Here is a 16,667-nt window from a genome sequence, read left to right as displayed (position 1 = left end):
ACTCAACTTAGTATAACATTAACCCATTTCCAAAAATACCCACATCACTCCATTCTGCTTCTAACTCCCATTTTTACCAGCCACTCCAAGAAGGCTCTCTTTCCACATAGCTCAACTCAGGTATCTCCTTCCTATTCACATTTTATAACACGACAAAAAAACTTAACTCAATTTCCCAAACGCCGACAAGAATCTAAACTTTGTCTCCCCCTAACTCATTTCCACATACCCCCACATACTCAACTCGGGGTTCTCTGCCTGTCTCACTTGTTCACTCCTTTTTGTCATCTCAATCACGTACCGCCCTAGTATGTCAGGTCTGCCCCCTTTTTTTTTTCCTATAACCAATCTTCTCCTTTTTATCGACTTTCTTTCTGCCCTATTCGTCCTTCGACTTTTCTCAAGCTAATTTTACTATGTACAATTCAACCTCTTATTTTGATAAATTATAATTTTCCCAGATTGTCTGTTCCTTTGAAGCGCGCCGCTACTTTGTTTGTGCTTTAACGAATTTGTTTTTCACTATCTTCTAAACCTGCGATCGCTGACAGACGGACGCCAATTTTAAAATCTCACCTTAGCATTTGACCCCTATTTACCACCTGGCTGGACTCCGGAGGCCCCCGATCAAAAGGAATGTCCGACCGATTGTGTCCTTCTCTTGTTGTTCTGTCCTAGCCTAAATTGTTCGCACCTCCTCGCCAGTAGCCATAGCCACGTTCGGCCCGTAGTCTCCTACGTTAACCTTTACTTGTTACCTTGTCTACGTTTAATCCCCTTGCCTGTGACCCATTATCTAATTAGTATTTGTGACCAGTACTATTCCGCTGTCCCATATTGCCATTTCCTAAACTTTATTTTAAACAAATCTCACTCTTTTCTAAAATATTAAACGTGTAAGATTTGTCATCTTACAAAACTGTATAATTTCGATAATAAATTACTTAATCTGCCACTTGATATGATAGTGTAGTGTCTATAAATTTATGAACATAATAATGAACAATCACGTAGATCTCGTCTAACAAGTGAAAATTATTCAGAAAAATTAATGGAGGAAATTCTACATCTTATCCTAGGAATTATCGTATACCTTTAGTTTAGAACATTTCTTTTTCTCCCGAAAATTCGCGTTTTTCGTCCGCCAAACAGCAAATCTACCACAGAATACACGCAATTTACAGACGTTAGAAGTGAGTGACGCTAGAACCAGAATGTATAAATTCAAACTAGGGAGAAAGAGTTATATAATGGATTGTAAGACCGGCTGACGTTGGCAAGTAGTCAAACGCGAGGGTACAGTACTATGCCTTTGAACTGACCGTGGTTCTAGCCTCCATGACTGATAAATACTGTGATGTTCTTATATTCTCTCCATCTTGTAAACTCCTCTTACCCTGGAATGTGGCCGTCCTGGAATATAAACAGAAATTTAAAGTTTCCTTTGGAGCAATATGGCCTTAGTTGCTAATGCACCTAAAAACCAAATGGCAACAATAACATTAAAGTTTCCCTTATGTTGTTGTATTGAGGTTTTAGGAGTCTCGGCGACTAAAGCCATATTGCGCCATATACACTGTCTGTAAATTGCTTGTGTTCTGAGGTAGATTTTCTGTTTGCTGAACGAAATCCCGTGTTTCCGGGAATAAAAAATGTGCTGTCCTTGCCTGAGACTGACCAACTCAGCCACTTTGTGAAAAAGGCCCATAAAAATTTCTCACGTCATTGACGGGACTCGAACTCTTTTCCTTATGTATTTCCGAATAAGATTACAAAGTGACCTAATACTCCAGGTTGCCAGTTTAGTTTATTTTGATTGTGATAGCGGAATTATATAGTTGCAAAGAGTTTTCTCCCCCCCTCCCTCTCTCTCCCCCACTTGTACACTCCTGTCTTATTAGAAACACTATGATAATATCACTCAAAAATAATCCCACATGTTTTTATAGCTACGGCATCTTTTCACTAAATTTTGGGTACCACGATGAATATGCAGGGTATTCATTCTAAAAGTAAACTCAAAAATGATCAAAGGAAAACAATTTATGTATTATCATAATAATTAACAAATAATAGTTTATAAACAATGCTGGAATGGTTCTCCGTTTTTAGCCATACATGAATTCACTCTTTTTATCCTGCTGTGAGCGACGAATCTTGGTTGCATTTTCAATATTCGTTTTGAGCTACTAATTGCTTCGTAGATTGGTCTCGTAAGCTTTTCTGTTTTAATACCCGCATAAAAAAGAAGTCTGGTGAGGTTAAATCAGGAGACATAGGTGGCCGAGGTTTTTATGGTAAGATTCGATCCCCGAAAAACTTGCAACATTTCAGTTGTTAAGCGTGCCATACGGCAGATTGCCCATCCTGTTGGAGCCGGATGTCTTTTATTTTCCACCAGCAGTGCAATAAATTCCATTATGATGCTTTGGTGAATATCAGAGGTTGCAGTTTGTTCAAAAAATATGGGCCTTTCTAGATATGCCACACCAAGCACCGACATTTTTCGGCATGTAAGGAGATTTCGCAAAAAATGTGAGAGTTTCAGCGCTCCGTCCTCTCCAGTTTTTACCATACATGTAGCCACTAAGGTGAAATCATGCTTCGTTAGTGATTTAAATTTTATCCCAAATTTCAGTACCTTCATGCCGAAGTAAAATTTTAAACCAGCGACAGTACCATAATTCTTTAACATTATCCTCAAATCGAAGCTGATCCATACTGTGGATTCGGTATAGAAAATAGAATTAGATGTGTTTTTTTTTACAGTAAAATTACTTGAACCAAGTAATATCCCGTTTTGAATGCCGAGTTTCTGTAGAGATTTGTTTGGAGATTGCAAAATTGTGTGTTTAATGTCATCTGAAGTGTGATGTAGCGGCGCGTGCGACTTCAAATGCAGTTTGTGACAAACTGGACTTGAAATATAAAACTCACTTCCTCCAGTTATGTGACATCCTAAACTAGCGCCCCCGCACAATTACACCAACGATCGGTGGCGTTGTACTTAATACAAATAACGTGGGCTTACTTATAAAACATCCTTGTACTACACTTTTCGCAAGAAGAAAATTCTGAGTTAGGTTTGATTGCATCGGAGTTGACATACCTAATTCCGTCCAAAAATCGCTGAAGAATCTTGGTTAAATGATAACCAAATGGGGCAAAGCCTCGAGAGTAATGCTCTTATCTGGAGAGCATGATGGATGAGACAACCTTTCGTTGCCCGGCCACGATTTTCTCCTCTTTCCTGCCTTCTGGGATTTGGTGTTATCGTGCATGAGCGTTTCATCCTTTCCGATTCACCAACGCAGGTCATTTTGTAATTAAAGATTGGCTTAAACCATCTAACTATGGATAGTGTTGTTCGATAGTGGCATTCTGATATGATTCCGCACTTCAAACTGAATTATGTTCGTCAAATTCAGCTATGTAAGGCATGTATATGTAAGGCATAACCTTTTTTTGTAGGTGCACGGCATCCTTTAGGCTGGGTACTAGATTTTCTTGGAACTCATCTTTTTTTTGGAACAAAATATTATAGCAGACGTAACCTGTTACAGTTTATTCCAGTAACTGTTTTTCACGAGTATGCTTTTCCTGAAGAGGAATAAATAAACGGAGGTTCATTTTTATCCATAAGTTCATATGAGATCCAAACACATAACTGAGAATTTTACCGAGGCGAATGTTTGTACGTGTAGTAGAGGCTTTTTGTCAATTTTCCGATTTGCATACCCGGCGACTGCAAAGCACGCCGGTCTTGAACGTTGACCTCAATTGATCTACCAGTACGATACTAAATCAACAGATCAAATTTCACAAATTAGAAATTTGAATATTACCGCTGACACCTAGAGATTATTTTTATTTTATTTTATTATTTATTTATTATTATTATTTTTTTTTTTTTTTTTGTCAATTACTTCTTTTAACTAATAGAACGTGGATGGCGAACCAATGGCACGCGTTCCACTATAGATCAGAAAATACGGCCGTTTGGCTACCCTTAAGCAGTTAATATATAATAAAAATGTATTTCTTATTTGAAGACAAATTTTTTTACGGTCTGTTAGCCACATCTTGCGGTGAAAACTGTAAATGTAACTGTGCAGAAGTATACAGCAACAAAGTTTCTATTAGGTTTATTGTAAGCTTACTTACAATAACAATAAAGACAGGTTACTAATTTCAGTCAATGTTTTAGGCGCGTTAGCATATGCGTAAATCGTCTATTGGCGTTATCATGTCCGTCCGCATGTAATAAGTAGACTCCTACTGGATGGATTTTCATAAATTTCATGTTTCGCTCTTTTAGAAAGTTTTGTCGAACCAACTTAAATTTCATTAAAATTCTAACAGCATGAGAGTTATTATTCATCTGTCCGCCTGTAATAACTAAACTCCCAGTGGATGGGTTTTTATAAAATGTTATATTTAGCTCTTGGAGAAAGAATTGTTTGGCCTTTCCAACTTTCATTAAAATTGACCGTTAGAAATTCTGCATTTATTATTTTTCCCCCCATACATATCACATAAATTATCCATATATGGATAGCCTATATGTAGCTGATCCACTGGTTATTATGTTCTTTGCCACGCGCTGATTGGAGAAACAAAATGTTCTCAATTCACGCATAGACTAGAAACGAGAAAACAGTAAGAGCAAAAAGCATTACTTTTTGCTCGTTTTTTTCTTCTTCTTTTTGTTATTATTAAGACATTATTATTAATATTTGCTAGCGCGCTGCCCACGTTAAATAACTTGTTACTATTGCACGCGAAAATTTTATATTTTTGTTTCAGCTTATTTTGGCATGTAGTGCTGAAAATGATCGCCATTGCTGTCTTAGAGACAGCAATGTTCTAGATATACAATAATTTCGATATGCCCCTACGCGGCAGCCCTCGTGGGTAGCACAGTTGGTAGAAACGCCGTCCTACCCACATCTGGTGGAAAAGACCTGAGTTCGAGCCCCGTCGACGACGTGAAGAATTTTTATGGACATTTTTATACAACGTGGCTGAGTTAGTCGGTCTCAGGTGAAGGTAGCAATGTTTTTCGTCCAGCAAACAGAAAATCGACCAAAGAACACACGCAGTTTACAGTTGGTATACACTGAGAAATGTGGCCTTAGGTGCTGATGCTCCTAAAACCTTACAACAACAACAACACCATACGCGGCGACTACTCCACTTCTGCTTAAATCCGTCACTAATTATAGTCATTGAGTGACCACAATATTAGGTACACCTTCCCTTTTAATAAAATGCGGTGCTCCATCAGTATCAGCATGACATGTTTGAACCATGCCGTATAAAGCAAATGGGCATGTATAGAGTTGTAACCCGAAAATGGGCAAGGCAAAAGAATTAAGGAACGTTGAACGTGACAGGTAGTCGGCACCAGACGCGCCGGTATGAGTATCTCGAAAATTGCAGTCCTGCTGGAATTTGAACCTACGACTGTGTTCATGGATATATTTGGATTTGTCCAATATTCAAATAACATCCAGCCAGCTCGATGTTATTGAGCAATCTCGATACGTCTTATTGACGCGAGAGGCCAACAGAGGCTGAAACGACTTTTGCAGGATAACAGAAAACGTAGTAAAATAACAACCCATTACCAAAGTTACCACTGTTGTAATGGGCTGTTACGATAATACCACTGTTACCAAATAAACAGTTACCAAAGAGGCATTTCAGAATGCTCAGCATCCTACCTTGCTACTCATGGGGTATCGCAGCTGATGATAGATCCGGATTCCACTCCTATCAGTAAAAAACAGTGGTTTCAGAAACACTGACAGTAGAGGATTGGAAAAACGTTACCTGGTCTGACTAATCCTAGTTCCTGTTGTTTCATGCTGATGGGATGACCAGAATATAGCAATAGTAGCATGAGGCCATGGCGTCTATTTTGCAAGCTAAAACCAAGAATGCAGGCTGGTGTGTGGAGTGTTTTTTTTGTGGAGCACCATTTGGATTCCACAGGTTATCTGGAAATTGTTTTCGACCAGGCAGATCCCTTCCTGGCTACAATGTATCCATCTACAAGTGAGTTCTTCCAATAGGATAATGCGCTATGGCAGAAGGCCAGAATAGTATAGAATTGATTAGGCACATGAGTGAATTCAGCCCACTTGGATTGAGATCTGTTGATAGCTTCCCCCATCAACAGATCTCAGTCCAATTGGGAACCTGTGGAATAAGGCGGAACGAGCTTTTTAGAGTAGAGATCCACAGTCATCCAATTTGCAGCAACTGTGGAAAACAATTTTGGAAGTACGAACAAGCTCCTCTGCGGCATCAAGTGGCATTTTAACAAGAGCTGTGAGTGTCATAGTGGCCAACGTGCTGCAACTTGGCCTAGCTTCTCGGTGAGACGCTTTCAGCATCTCGTTGATTTCAGGCTATTCTGAGGGCTAAAGGAGACCCTAATTGCTGTTAAGTATATGTACTTAATAAATTAGCCACTCAGTGTATAAGTATATACCTAAAGATCCCACCCTTTTTTTTATTATTATTTCTTTTATTTTTCATAGTGTTCTAGACTAAGTGTTCTATACTATGAAACAGATTACCAGCTTTTTTTTGTTATCGTTACCTCACACGTTTTTCTAAACTTAATAAGCGTCATTTCTTTCTAATCAATGTTACTAAGATTATTATGTAAGCACACTCAGAACTGACACCAATTATGCAAGTTTCTTGTCAAGTAGTCAGCGATTTCCTGAATGATGCTTGGCAATTGGGCGCACTGAGTGTTCATTCGCTTCTTGTTTCATTAATACTTGCCCTGGCCACACAGAAAAACAATTGGGATGTCCAACCTTTTTTTGCAGCGTGCCACTTTTTTTTTTTTTTTTTTTTGGAAATGCGTCACGTGCTACTTATGGACATATATGTAAAGCTGACGAGGTGTATTTTATAGATTGTATATACTAACGTTATTTATTTATATTTATTTTGCCAACGTAGAAGTGTATAATATTATCAAGCTTTGTAAATAGGCCTGAACTATATAATGTCTAGCGTCTGAACTGTAAGAAACGTATTGTTTTTAAGTCTGCACTATCCATGTATAAACAAATAATGTATGTTTATTGTTCCAGGTTGTGATTGGGTGATTTTCTCATTGATCCCCGCCTGTATAGATTACATGAGCGTACTTGATTAATATCTCTTAACCGGTACAGTGCGTAGTAATTTTTTACAGTCATGGAACTTATAAATGATATTAAAGTAACAGGAGCTTTTGTCTTATTCGTTCCTTACTAGATCTACCGCTTTTGGAGTTTTTATTGGGCTCTTTGGCACATGGTAAAACATCCGTTATTTTCACAATGTCTATCCGTCTGTCTGGACGTCAATTTACATGTAACAACTCAACTCACACTAGGCAGAATTATGACATTTTTTAATTTAACTCTTTTAGAGAGCTATATTTGTAGAGTCATCCCAATTTTCATTAAAATCCGACTAACAGAAATCCTGCAGTTATTATTGTTTTTTTTTTTTTTTTTTTTTTTTTTTTAAATACATATTACATGGGTTATCCATATATGGATGAGGCACTTGATATTATTGTTGTTGTGTCCGCTGATTGCAGGAATGAATGGGCAATGTGGTGGATACGCGAATATGAAACTTTCTGCTTTTTAGGAGCTATTTTTTGTTATCAGGTTACTAAACATATAGATCATGAATTATTATGTTTTTGATGATATTAATCACAGCAGAAACGTGGATTAGATGTTATATATCGATTATTATTAAAATACAGGAAGAAATAAGTAAAGTGCATTACGAAAGGAACAGCATTCTACGATCTGAAGTGCATTGCTATTTGTTTATTAAGTCATATAGTGTGAAATACTCTTTGCATTTCAATTTTTATTAAAATCGAGAAGGAAATAATTAAAGTATATTAACGAAAGTTGAGGGAATATTAAGTCGAAGTATGTGTGGCGAAGTGAATATATAAACTACTTTTATTTGTTATTAATTAATCAATTAAAAACTAACTGCCAACAAGTTAATTAGATATTTACTTTTCACGTCTGTTAATCAGAAAATAAAATTCTGTATTCAGTTAATTTAAGAAATAAAATCGAACTCTCTTAAAATGTAGTGCACTGCTGGCATTATTACCTAACTTGTTGCTTATTACAAATATAGTATTAGTCGGTATTTTGATATAAGCGTGTTTACATTTTCATGCTAAGAAACAAGTAAATCTTTGGTTTGCACGAGAGTAGCAGCACCATATATCAGTAGCAACCGTATACCCAAAGTTCTCTTTTCCTTGCCCTTTTATTTGTGATTACGATTTCTAGTGAGCAATGCGCTAAACAACCGGGACCACAGCCTTAAGCAGTGAGTTACTATGGCAACACTTTACATACGGGCATTCATTTAATGCGCCACCTGTAATTCACATTCTGAGTGCTATCCTGCAGGGAATTATTTTGTTTTGCAACCTGCACGCTATCCGAATATCGCCATACTCGTTTCCGTCCAGAACAGGTGATTTATTCCAGCAATGCTATCTAAAATTTGACTCGGTGTCACGTATGTTCACTGTCGTGGTGAGCTCCAGAAGAAAGTAGGCTGCGGCATAGAAATAGCCCGTAAAGCACTGAATGCAGACTGAACGTCTGCTGCTATTGATATATCAGTTAAAAGAAAACGAAAGGCAAAAGTTGGAGAGTATTATGTGTCCCAGTCTGGAAGTATAGAAAACTGACCTGTATTGTGCTGTGCTGAGTTTGGAACCCAGTTTCTGATTGTGGTGAAATTGCCATCATTTTAAAACGAAATATGCTTATTGTTTAGGAAAAGGAAATGGAGGTATCAGTTTGAGACTAGATTAAGGACAGGAATTTCAGTCGTAGCTCTTGACTTTTCTATAACCGTTGGAGGGGGTGAGAACACAAACTATTTAGCACTCATATCTCCATTAATCGAAATCAGTTGCAGTCAGTCGGGGCTATATAAGCGTTTTTAAATATTAAAACTGAAGGTAAAAAACCTTTCTAGTTTTTTGTGTGTGTGTTCTTCGCTTTGCTTCCTCAAATCTTTCTTCTAATTAAAAGATAGATTAAAGTATTGTTATTACTAGGGCGGCAGTAATGCATTAATCGTAATACTACCACTGGTCTAATTTAATGTCGGATTTTATTTTTTATTAAGCATAGCGTTTTCATCGAAGTTATGGTAAAATGGACTCTTATGCAATCGGGAATAGTCTGTGGGAGTACTCTTCAGATAATGACTTTCATACTATAGCATGAATCCCATAATTTGAGAATGTTATTCTTCATCGCCTCTCGTTAATCTCATTTATAGGTTATTTAGTTAACAAGCTATCATATACCATCGTGGGTAGAACAAGACATGAGTTTGAGTCTCGTCGGTGACGGGAGGAAATTTTAAGGGTCTTTTTTCACAACGTGGCTGGGTTATCCGTCTCAGGCGAGAGTAGTTTGGTTTTTTCTCCGCCAAACTCGGGTTTTTCGTCCAGCAAACAGAAAATCGACCTCAGAACACACGCAATTTACTGACAGTATACACGGAGCAATATGGCTTTAGTCGCTGATGGTTCTAATTCCCTACTACAACAGCTATCATATTTCACGTAGTAACACTTTATATTATTTTTTTTAACATAAAATAATCAAATCAGGCTTTATCATAATAAAATAATCGGTGGTAAACTTTAGAACAAGGCATCCATGCATCTTTGTGGTAACAAGTGACAGGTCTAGCTCTGCCCACTGCTTCGCAGTGATTGGAGTGCTGTTCTGGTCCTATGAGTAATTTACCGTTACTTTGTATTGTAATCCGTTTTATAGGTTATTATTTACGCTCGATTACTTTTGAATGCGTTTAATTCGCTGTAATTTGCCATTTTTTACAGTGCGGTTGAAAAAGGTCAGGTTATATTACGCCATCGAATCGGACGGATTCAAGCAAAAAACAGTGTCCGTAATCTTCAGTAGGTTACTTCAGTTCTTTACTTAAATCCACGCTGATTTAGTGGCGTAAACTAACTACATTTTTTCACTAGTCGAAATGAAAGTTTATTGAAAAAACTAAATTATTTTTGCTTGGACAATACAGTGTTACGGGAGCAAAAAGCTCGAATTCGTCCGATTTAGTGGCGCAAACTAATCTGACCTGTTTTTTTTCACTAGGCGAAATAAAAGTCTATTAAAAAAAAAAAAAAACTGCACTTGTTTCGTTTGAATAATCCTGCACCAAAGGTTAATCCTGCACAAACGTTAGTTTTCTCTGTCTGTATACTCGCTTGCAAAACGTCATTCACTCTATCGGAAAATCGTTGTGATTAAGCAGCAAATCATAGCGGAACTAGACATCACTTGTTGTTGCAAAGATCCATGGGTAAGAGCCTTATTCTAAAGGTTAATTGAATCGGTTATGTTACCATACAAAGTGGTTTGCATACGTTTCTGTTTTCTAAACATAAAGTAACCTAACGGAGTAGAAATTTATTCTATATGATGAAGAACGACAGCTCTTTAAGCAGTAAGATTCATTCACTGACATGCTCCCAATAGCATAAGATTCCGTCTTACCATAACTTTGCCAGTCAGTAAAGAAACCTGATACAGATATACATGGATTTTCGCTGACATTAATTTATGTTAAAGGTTAAATATTGGATTCACGAATTCCTTATTTCTTTCTTTAATCACCTCATTATATGGACATCAATATATTTAGATAATAACACGGAAGTTATTTGTTAGCACGTTAGATTAGAAAACCATTTACTCTTATGTGACGACGAATTTAAGTTTTATAAAACCTATCATATTTTTTCCTGAAATGATTTTCCGGAAAATCGGGAACTGGCTAATTGTGCTTTAATGATTATCCTGAAAGCGTTTTTAAGGCATAATTTGTAAGTGACAATTAATGGCATTAATAAATAAGACGTCGATATGTTCTTACACCTAAAAACAACACGTCCTGCACAACATGGAATAATTTTTCTCGCTATCTATTCATTTTTTGAAGTAACTGAGGGACATTATAGCGGGCTGTATTTATTGAAAACGTGCAAATCCAAAAAGTGTCCACAAGAGAGCATTTCACAATCGAAAGAGTCTCTCTCTTTGTTCACATCTGCGTATACTTTCAGAATCCATTAAACTCTCTGCCATTACGGAAATTGAATTTAAAACCGTTGTCCAATGATTAATTTGAGATTTGCGTGTTCACAACGAAGCTATATTGGTGATATACAAACCTTTCAAAGATCTGCCAACCAGCCTTTGCTTCTAGGAATAATCGACTCATTAAACGGACTGTTTTATTTTCTAAAGTACGAAGTCAAGATTTCCAGACATGGAAGTAAATAATATGATTAATAGCACTAACTTTCAGATGCATTTTCCCCTAGTCACGTTTATATAGCCTTATAAAATTTGCACTCTGTTTGCGAATGCGCCTCCCCTCTCACTTTATTTTTTTTTTATCTCCAATCCAGTAATGCAAATTTACTATTTAATTTTTGTATGCAAGATAACACAATTAATGAGGTGCCAGTGGGTGCAAGGTAATACACGTGGGGACTAATAATTTTAAGCTTAAAGGAACTAGTGCAATGCTATGAAATGTAAGACCATGTTGAGAATGTGTCGCGAGATAGGACAAAATGTTCTTGTGTAATTCCGCAATTTTTCCCAAACACGAGAAAAGAGATTTCGTGATTAAAAACCTTATGGATTAATTCTAGCTTGAGGGATCTGTAAGGCTTATGGGAGATTTTTTTTTAAAGCATGGCCGGTCTCAGTTGGTACGCGAAATACATTTTGGAAAAACGGTATTTACTTAAAACAGAGGAGATGCAAGGATTATTTGCTAGTACCATTAAGGATTAAGAGAACTGCTAGTTTGGTGGATAATGAACATGGCGAAATCAGGTCAGCGGAATGGGGCACCCTCACTGAGAGCGTTTATGTATAATCATTAATAACATAAAACGCTGAAAGGGAACTTAATAGAAGTAAAATCCAACAGCAGTCTAAAACCACATGGAAAATGGGGAGAAAGATTAACTATAACAGTTGTATTAATTTGTCTATACAGCAATAGCAGGAACATCGAAACAAATCAAATGAATTTGAGCTTTTGATCAAGTCAACTAATACTGATGTAGTTAGGCTTACTGAAACATGGTGCCACACAGATACGAGATGAAGAATTTCACTTCTGTGAATACTGTGTGTTCAGGCGAGATTGGGAGGGATTGTTAGGGGAAGGGATGATTCTTAATCTAAAACTGTTTGAAGGTGGCAAGAATGTTCCCTGAGTCAGACGAAGTTTACGTGGACGTTGAATCATTGTGTTATTTATTTATTGTACCAGGCGGTCCCATCTAGCTTTCCTTGCACCCCGCCACTATTTACTTGCTATACAGATAATCACAATTGCTCCATTATAACACATTGAAATTTTGCGCTTCATGTTCCCGCTTCATTATAGGATATTAAAACCCTTCAGTTCCTATAACATATTGAAGTTCCGCACTTCATATGCCACTCCATTATAGGGTATTAAAAAAACCCTACAGTTCATATCATGTGAGTTTGAATCTGCTAAGAAAAATAGCTAGTGAGAAAGTACTTGCCCTATCCTTCTTGAATCATTTCACCTGTCTTCTTCCGTCATGTTTGCCGCAGCCGAAGAGATATTCTATATGCATCCGTTTTACTCACGAAAAATTGGAATGTGCCATGGAAGTATCCAGTGCAGCGCACGGAAATGCAGGGATCATCTTATTTCACGTTGCTCTCACACGAGAAAACCGTTTCATTGAAAGCGATAGCTGCATTTATGTATTTTCACAGGTAAGCTGCCCACCATTAATTGGAACGGTACCACACATCCTATGCTTACCATGGCCACAAAATCTCTATTCCAATGTCCAGTGGACTATTTTGTTCATCCACTCGACCACATTTTACACAGGTAGTTTTATCAGCATTGTTCTTGCCCCATTTGCAGAAAGACTTGCGTAAAATGGGGCAAGAACAATGCTGATAAAACTACCGAGAACAAAGAGGCAAGAACAATGCTGAGAAGCATGACAAAAATTGTTTAGGCAGATTTAATGGGCTAATAAGTATAATTGTCTCAATAAGGGTGAATTAAATCTTACAGGCTAAAATAAGTGGGCCGAAATGGCACTGTATTAAAAATAAAATAACAAAAAATAAATAATATAAAATAATAAGAATAAAAACAAATTAATAACAATAAGAAGAAAATTAAAAATATAATAATAATAAAAATTAATAAGAGAAAACGAAATGGACAACCTATGCATTTCCCTTCCTCCTTTAGATTATCTAGCTGACCTTTGAATTTCCCCAGACTGTCAGCCTCTACCACCAATGTAGGTAACTTATTCTAGTAATTTATAACTCGCTGGCTAAAATAAAACTTCCTGGAATCCAGTCTAAACATCTCCCCCCTTTAACTTGAAATTATGGCCTCTAGTCCTAGAGTCATTTATATCCGTGAAAATCTCGTCCTTATTCGTTTTGCTTATGCTTCTGATAGCCTTAAACACCTCAGTCAAGTCTCCTCTAAGGTGCCTAGTTTCCAAGCTCTGCAACCCACATATTCGAAGTCTTTCTTCATATGGACGCCTTTTTGCCGACCTCACTAGCCGAGTTACCCGTCTGAGGACCCTTTCAAGAAGAACAATGTCTTTCTTTAGGTGCCGTCTCCATACTTGAACACAGTGTTCCAAGTTTGGTCTAACAATAGCCTTATGCATCCGAAATAATGGGATCATGACGTCCTTATCTCTACTAGCGATTGTTGGATAAATCATCGATAGGACACCATGGGCCCTCCTTGCAACCGTTAATCTTCATCTTTGTTTCTGTTCTATGGTGGCCCCAAGACTCTCGTCCAAAATCCACCTATAATTATAATCAAACATGTACTCTATGAATATTACAGGTGGCCTGAACATTATATTCAGGCCACCTCACCACCAGGAATCAGTCACCCCTAGGCAGCTGCTTCCTGGCGCCCGTCCCAGGCACGTCTTCCAGCCTGGGTCTACAAAAACTCTCATTGTGCGAATTGGCACCAATCCCGCACTCACCTGAGGTAGTGCCATACAGGTGGGTGCGAACACCACGCACCCAGGCTGCACAAATCCTGAGTGCCAGAAAAAAAAATAATAATAAAAAAAAAAATAATAATAATAATAATAAAATAAAATAAAAATATTTTATTTTTGCAACCAGTCTACAATGCTCGGAGAACTTCATATATGACCGTATCGTAACACCCAAGTCCATTTCCTCCACTACCGGCTTTAGTTTAACTCCGCCAAGTGTATAAGTTATTTTGGGGTTTCTGTTCCCCAGGTGTAATACCTTACACTTTGCTGGATTAAAGCATAGCTGCTATTTTCTGACCATCTTTGAAGTCTACGTCATTCTCAAGAAGCTCTGCTTCACGGAAATCATTAACTACTCTACCAATCTTTACATCCTCTGCAAATTTAGACACCATGCTCTTTCTCTCTATCCGTTCATCGATGTAATTTATGAAAATAAAAAACAACAGTGGTCCTAATACTGATCCTTGGGGAACCCCACTTCTTACATCAACGCTGAAATTGCTGAAATTCAAATAAACAACATCGAAATTATTCTCTGAGTCCCGCTCTTGAGTGACCCTGTCGAAATAGCTAACCAGATTAGTTAAATATGATTTTCCCTTTACAAAACCATGCTGAGTATCTTTCAGAATTCTATTTCTATTTACGTGATCCTGAATTCCACTCTTGATCATAGTATCCATGATTTTCCCTACTACTGAAGTTAGACTAACCAGTCGGTAATTTCCCACTTCACTCTTAGAACCGCCCTTATGTATTGGAGATACATTGGCACTTTTCCAATTCAACGGAATCACTCCCGAGTTCAGTGATGCTCTCATAATTAGCCTCAGTGGTTCAGTGCACTCACTTGCCGCTTCCCTTAAGATTATATGGTAAATGCCATCAATCCCAAGAGCCTTACTGGCCTGTAGGCTCGAAAGTTGTTTCATTAAATAAACGTGTGAAATTTCGACTTCATTAATTACATTTTTTCAACTCAACTCCCATAATTTCTCATTGACGTGAAGGGTTTTTATTCTGTAAATAGCGATACAAAGTAACTGTTGAGTTCATCTGCAACTTCAGCTGGGGTATCTAATACTATCCCACGTCCATTACATAAGGGTCCGATGTAGTCTGTTCTTCTCTTCTTTGCATTTATATATGTGAAGAATTTCTTATCCCCCCCCTCTCTTTACCAGCGATTTCTCATAATCTTGCTTTGCCAGCCTAACCCTTTTAGTGGCATTATTACAGATCAATTTGTAGCTGTTATAGGCTTCAGTACTTTTTATTGCTGTGTAACTTTTCCATGACGTCTTTTTCTTCTCAAGTAATCTGGCAACTTCATTATTCATCCAACTTGGAATCCTCCTCCTCTACGTGGAGTATTTTTTAATGGTATATAGACATTCAAGGCTTCTGTGATTAATGTTTTAAACGTATATCATAATTCAATTGTATTCATTCTCTGTGAGATATCTAACCAGTTAATAGAGGCCATGTAGCACCTGAAGGCATCGTAATTTCCTTTCCTGAAATTATAACCCATTCCTTTGCCTTTAACTACTGCTCTCTTTCTCTCTCCATCGTCCACGGTAGAACTCTGTGATCACTTCCTACTACTGATTCCTGTACTGTCAGCCCTATTATGTCATCTGGTTCATGGGTGATTATGAGGTCTAGAGTATTTTTTCCCTAGTACTTTCCCTGATATGTTTATACAAATAGCAATCTCTAGTTGATTTAAAAATTTTGTTCCCCATGTGGAGTTTCCTTCCCGTTTGCTCCAATCAATTAGAGGCAAATGAAATCACCCATAATAAAACATTCACGCTTATTTGCCCATTCCATTTGCATGTAGAGGCTCTCATCATAATCTTCACAATTACCTGGCCTGTACATTACTCCCACTCTCATTGTACCATTCAAATTTTATACTGCTATGCGAAACGTCTGAATCCAGGAAAGCTTTCGCCGAGCTCAGGATACTTTTGATAAGAAGCATGACCCCACCACCCCATCTATCTTCCCTGTCCTTCCTAAATACATTATACATAGCATACTGAAACTCGTCATCCCCTATCTCCAGGTGGCACCACGTTTCTGTAAGCCCTATTATGTCAGTGATACTTGTTATAACCAGCAGTTCGAATGCACTCATTTTATTGACGACACATCTGACATTACTGTATAAACAATTAAGACGTAGTGATCTTGTATAGTTAACTACCCTGACACCCCCTTAAAGTTATTTAAGCTATATTCCCTGGCATTTGCTACCCGCTTATTTGAAATGTTTTTTTCTCTCAGAACATCTTGCTACTATGTTCTGTTGCAGTAAAAAACAAATACTCTTGAGGTATGTGCGAGGGTTTTCTGCAGGTTTCCAGTGTTGGCACAGCTATGTCAATCAGATAGGTAGCCTTTTCCTTCTTGTCGACGAAGGTTATGTCTGGTCTGTTGTGTGGGATTATTAAAATAATTCTGGTTCCTCCGATGAACA

This window comes from Mastigoproctus giganteus, chromosome 7 (genome assembly GCF_048544385.1).
Source record: "Mastigoproctus giganteus isolate SK-2022 chromosome 7, ASM4854438v1, whole genome shotgun sequence".
In the NCBI taxonomy this organism is placed as follows: Eukaryota; Metazoa; Arthropoda; class Arachnida; order Uropygi; family Thelyphonidae; genus Mastigoproctus; species Mastigoproctus giganteus.
Note: the sequence above shows the minus strand (reverse complement) of the source record.